We start from the raw sequence: 6,605 nt of genomic DNA on the forward strand, positions 1-6,605 counted from the left end.
CTCTTGGAGGACCTGAGCCCTAGGACCATGCCTCAGGACTACCTGACATGACTCCTTGCTGTCCCCAGTCCACCTGGCCGTGCTGCTGCTCCAGTTGCAACTGTTCTGCCTTATTATTGGACCATGCTGGTCATTTATGAACATTTGAACAGCTTGGCCATGTTCTGTTATAATCTCCACCCGGCACAGCCAGAAGAGGACTGGCCACCCCACATGGCCTGGTTCCTCTCTAGGTTTTGGCCTTTCTAGGGAGTTTTTCCTAGCCACCGTGCTTCTACACCTGCATTGCTTGCTGTTTGGGGTTTTAGGCTGGGTTTCTGTACAGCACTTTGAGATATCAGCTAATGTACGAAGGGCTATATAAATACATTCGATTTTGATTTGATTTGATTTGTTTAGACATCTAGCCTGTATTGTAGTTGCATGACCAGAGACAAATCTTTAAAAAAGGTACAGTATTTGATTTGGAGTGGTACAGTGTTGATTTAAAGGATCCTTCCAACTAGATGTCAAGTGATAAAAATCCCAAGTTATCAATTAAAAGCTTATGGAAAGTCTGCACTTCATGTGAAAACAACAGTTTATTAAAAATTCTACAGCTGTAATGTCATCAATCAAATCAAACTTTATATTGCACATTTCTTACAACAAATGCATTTTCAAGATGTTCAAAGTCATGCATATGGCATATAGCACTTAACAACCTTCCTGTTGGCAGGTCTCTGTAGGTGACCAGGGGATTCTCGCAACATGTGGATTTGCCTCCATGGAGCTCATCAGTGTAGCCTATTTTGGCGGTTCACAATATCATCCATAAGGCTGTGGAATGCGAGTGGAGGAATCCAACTGTATCCAAATAGGTACAGTCAGTGGAGGACCTGTACTCGGCCGAAGACTACAACCCTCTGTCCCGAGAGCCCTCAGAGGTTAAGGAACCATCTCTGGGGCAGGTTCAGCAGAATGGCATGTCTCCTTGAACCTGAGCCAGAACTACTGCTACCCTCAGTCATTCCTATTTGTACCAGACATTGTTAATGGGGTATGCAGGTATCCTGACTGCTGTGGCGCTGTCAGTGGAGCAGCATGATGCTAAAAGGAGAGCAACAGTTGGGCGGCGCACCAACCCTCAACTGGCACACAACGAGGAGAGGGAGGTTGACGCACAGCAATGAAGACAGCAGTTAGGATCAAGCGTGTCACTCTGTCGCAGATTAAAAGAGTCTTTAGATCACAGTCGTTGGATGGAGTGTTGTCTGTAAAGTTGGGGCACAGAAAACGAAGAGGATTGGCATCAAGGCATTCAATATGGTTACAGGGATGATGTACAGGATTTCATGGTTTTTGGTCACGGGGTCTGGGTGCCTCGTCGGATGGTCTGCTGGTCTGGAGAGTGTCCCTATGGTGCCTAAGGGACCTTAACATTGAAGAGGCAGTGAAGTCGAAGGATTTCTTTATCAAGGGAGTGTCTTAACGCCTCCGTGAAGACCATCTTTACTGGCACCAAGGTCAGCTACACATCACTGGAAGGGACACCTGCTTCTCCATTGTCGTGGACAACCAAAGCCTCCATCCAGCGGGACGACCTCTGACACGCTCATATTGCTCTTCCTGTCAGTACCCGTTTTCAGGGAAGCCAATGGTCCAAAAATATTCCACATAGTTCTCTCACACAACCCTCCCAGAATAGGGCATATAACATACACATTTTCCTCAAAGCAGCCAACCAAAGTAATGTAGTTAAAGTAAGTTCAATCACAAAGGCTAGTCTGAACTGCATCTCCTCACAGTTGCATTCAGTAGTACTATTCACACTCCATTTTGTTGATCCCTGCATACAGACAGAAACTAAAACAAGAAGCTCCCGCGCTGAGGTCTGTTCAACGCTGGTCCGACCAATCTGATTCCACACTCCAAGACTGCTTCCATCACGTGGACTGGGATATGTTTCGTATGGCGTCAGACATTGACGAATACGCTGATTCTGTGTGCGAGTTCATTAGAACGTGCGTTGAAGATGTCGTTCCCATAGCAACGATTAAAACATTCCCTAACCAGAAACCGTGGATTGATGGCAGCATTCGCATGAAACTGAAAGCGCGAACCACTGCTTTTAACCAGGGCAAGGTGACCGGAAACATGACAGAATACAAACAGTGTAGCTATTCCCTCAGCAAGGCAATCAAACAAGCTAAGCGTCAGTATAGAGACAAAGTAGAATCTCAATTTAACGGCTCAGACACACGAGGCATGTGGCAGGGTCTACAGTCAATCACGGATTACAAAAAGAAAACCAGCACCGTCACGGACCAGGATGTCTTGCTCCCAGGCAGACTAAATAACTTCTTTGCCCGCTTTGAGGACAATACAGTGCCACTGACATGGCCCACAACTAAAACATGCGGTCTCTCCTTCACTGCAGCCGACGTGAGAAACATTTAAACGTGTCAACCCTCGCAAGGCTGCAGGCCCAGACGGCACCCCCAGCCGCGCCCTCAGAGCATGCGCAGACCAACTGGCTGGTGTGTTTACGGACATATTCAATCAATCCCTAACCCAGTCTGTTGTTCCCACATGCTTCAAGAGGGCCACCATTGTTCCTGTTCCCAAGAAAGCTAAGGTAACAGAGCTAAACGACTACCGCCCCGTAGCACTCACTTCCGTCATCATGAAGTGCTTTGAGACTAGTCAAGGATCATATCACCTCCACCCTACCTGACACCCTAGACCCACTCCAATTTGCTTACCGCCCAAATAGGTCCACAGACGATGCAATCTTAGCCACACTGCCCTATCCCATCTGGACAAGAGGAATACCTATGTGAGAATGCTGTTCATCGACTACAGCTCGGCATTTAACACCATAGTGCCCTCCAAGCTCGAGACCCTGGGTCTCGACCCCGCCCTGTGCAACTGGGTACTGGACTTCCTGACGGGCCGCCCCCAGGTGGTGAGGGTAGGCAACAACACCTCCACCCCGCTGATCCTCAACACTGGGGCCCCACAAGGGTGCGTTCTGAGCCCTCTCCTGTACTCCCTGTTCACCCACGACTGCGTGGCCACGCACGCCTCCAACTCAATCATCAAGTTTGCAGACGACACAACAGTGGTAGGCTTGATTACCAAGAATGACAAGACGGCCTACAGGGAGGAGGTGAGGGCCCTCGGAGTGTGGTGTCAGGAAAATAACCTCACACGCAACGTCAACAAAACTAAGGAGATGATTGTGGACTTCAGGAAACAGCAGAGGGAGCACCCTCCTATCCACATCGATGGGACAGTAGTGGAGAGGGTAGAACGTTTTAAGTTCCTCGGCGTACACATCACAGACAAAGTGAATTGGTCCACCCACACAGACAGCATCGTGAAGGCGCAGCAGCGCCTCTTCAACCTCAGGAGGCTGAAGAAATTCAGCTTGTCACCAAAAGCACTCAAACTTTTACAGATGCACAATCGAGAGCATTCTGTCGGTCTGTATCACCGCCTGGTACTGCAACTGCTCCGCCCACAACCGTAAGGCTCTCCAGAGGGTATTGAGGTCTGCACAACGCATCACCGGGGGCAAACTACCTGCCCTCCAGGACACCTACACCACCCGATGTTACAGGAAGGCCATAAAGATCATCAAGGACATCAACCACCCGAGCCACTGCCTGTTCACCCCGCTGTCATCCAGAAGGCGAGGTCAGTACAGGTGCATCAAAGCTGGGACCGAGAGACTGAAAAACAGCTTCTATCTCAAGGCCATCAGACTGTTAAACAGCCACCACTAACATTGAGTGGCTGCTGCCAACACACTGACTCAACTCCAGACACTTTAATAATGGGAATTGATGGGAAATGTTGTAAAATATATCACTAGCCACTTTAAACAATGCTACCTAATATAATGTTTACATACCCTACATTATTCATCATATGTATATACTGTACTCTATATCTACTGCATCTTTATGTAATACATGTATCACTAGCCACTTTATATACATATGAGATGAGCATGTAAACACTGCACTCAATACCATCTACTGTATCTTGCCTATGCCGCTCTGTACCATCACTCACTCATATATCTTTATGTACATATTCTTTTCCCCTTACATTTGTGTCTATAAGGTAGTTTTTGGAATTGTTATCTAGATTACTTGTTGGTTATTACTGGATTGTCGGAACTAGAAGCACAAGCATTCCGCTACACTCGCATTAACATCTGCTAACTATGTGTATGTGACAAATAAAATTTGATTTGATTTGACTTAACATTGTATTTTATCATGGTCACAGTGAGAATTTATATCAGTGATGTGTAAACTGTGTCTTAAACCCAGAATGAGAGAGAGAGTACATCACTTCCAGCAGATCACCTTGCTGAGGATGGCGTTGATCGCGCACTGCTTCTCGTGGGGTGAGTCTGGCGTTCCGCATGTCTAAAACATGGAGAAAAGGGGACAAAGTAAAAAGATTGAATTTGTAGATGCAGCTATTGTATATTTTTTAAATATGTTACTGAGCCGTCTGTCCACAGGCCCGATGTGCTGTGGTCCCCACAACTGGGCACTCTCACTCGGATCACGTTGGCACAAGATGTCGATGCACCGAGGCATGCACTCCTGTTGGACTGGAAAACAGAAGGGAAATTTGGTCAGTGGTATGTAGGGCCGTATCAGCATCTTTATCTGGACAAAGAACACATTGTCCAAGGTGGAGTTTGTGTTATGATAAACAATGTGACAAGTGTTCCCTCAACACCCAATCGTCAAATCAAACCAAACTTAATTTGTCACATGCACCAAATACAACAAGTGTAGACCTTACTGTGAAATGTTTACTTAAAAGCCCTTAAACAACAGTGCAGTTCAAGAAGAGTTAAAAAAATATTTACCAAATGAACTAAAGTAAAAAATTATTAAAAATAACGAGGCTATATACAGGGGGTAGTGTGCGGGGGTTAAGGTTAGATGTAATTTGTAAATGCACATTTGCCGCTGTCCTTACACAGCTCTCTGGTCTTGGCCATCGAGGAGCGGTTGGAGTCTGTTTGATTGAGTGTGTGGACAGGTGTCTTTTATACAGGTAACGAGTTCAAACAGGTGCAGTTAATACAGGTAATGAGTGGAGAACAGGAGGGCTTCTTAAAGAAAAACTAACAGGTTTGTGAGAGCTGGAATTCTTACTGGTTGGTAGGTGATCAAATACATATGTCATGCAATAGAATGCAATTTAATTACTTAAAAATTATACAATGTGATTTTCTGGATTTTTGTTTTAGATTCCGTCTCTCACAGTTGAAGTGTACCCATGATTTTAAAAAATACAGACCTCTACATGCTTTGTAAGTAGGAAAACCTGCAAAATCGGCAGTGTATCAAATACTTGTTCTCCCCACTGTACACCTTAGCCAAATACATTTCAACTCAGTTTTTTACAATTCCTGACATTTAATCCTAGTAAAAAATCCCTGTCTTAGGTCAGTTAGGATCACCACTTTATTTTAAGAATGTGAAATGTCAGAATAATAGTAGAGAGAATTACTTATTTCAGCTTTTATTTCTTTCATCACATTCCCAGTGGGTCAGAAGTTTACATACACCCAATTAGTATTTGGTAGCATTGCCTTTAAATTGTTTAACTTGGGTCAAACATTTTGGGTAGCCTTCCACAATAAATTGGGTGAATTTTGGCCCATTTCTCCTGACAGAGCAGGTGTAACTGAGTCAGGTTTGTAGGCCTCCTTGCTCGCACACGCTTTTTCAGTTCTGTCCACACATTTTCTATAGGATTGAGGTCAGGGCTTTGTGATGGCCACTCCAATACCTTGACCTTGATGTCCTTAAGCCATTTTGCCACAACTTTGGAAGTATGCTTGAGGTCATTGTCCACCTTATATGAAGTAGTTCTAAATTACCCTATAGAAAAATTAATGGCGGAAAAACGATTGGAATCATGTCCGGGTTTTACCGCTAGGTTTTATGGGTATTACAACTCATACTGTGGTACTCAATACCGTAAGCTTATGTTAGAAACCAGATAAAATAGGCAAATGAATCAATCTAAAATACAAATATGAAAGATATGTATTTTTCCCCATTCAGTTTCATACTCGTGACCCCCCAGAACTTAATCCACTGTGCTAGCGCATCCGGCATGTGATTGACAGTCCAATCAGAGGGCTGAGTGTGCGTTTCACTAGCCAATCTGTGAGTTTTTGATCATATGTGACGCTTCCAGCGGCTACTTGGCGCGTTGAAAACAACTGGGAACTCAGAAAAATATGAGGTCAAATCATAACGTCTTCAGGTTGTGAAGTCGGAGCTCTAGAAAGAGGCCCGAGTTGGAATTATGAGTTGGATGACCGTTCAGTTGGTTTGAACGCACTGAAGTCTGAGATGTTTTTCTTTTAATATTAAGCTAATATGACGATACATAGGCCTGTAGCCTAAACATTACAACAATATTATTACGGGAATAAAATGGAAATGGACATGAATTATATTAGAATCGCTCTTCCTCTCTGATTTTACAAATGTCTGCTAAGGTATATTCTAAACGATTCACTTTTGCAAAGCATTTATCTTGAAAAAAAAAGAGACTGCTGAATCTAAATGGTC

The sequence above is a fragment of the Oncorhynchus tshawytscha genome, linkage group LG05, assembly GCF_018296145.1.
Source record: "Oncorhynchus tshawytscha isolate Ot180627B linkage group LG05, Otsh_v2.0, whole genome shotgun sequence".
Lineage (NCBI taxonomy): Eukaryota > Metazoa > Chordata > Actinopteri > Salmoniformes > Salmonidae > Oncorhynchus > Oncorhynchus tshawytscha.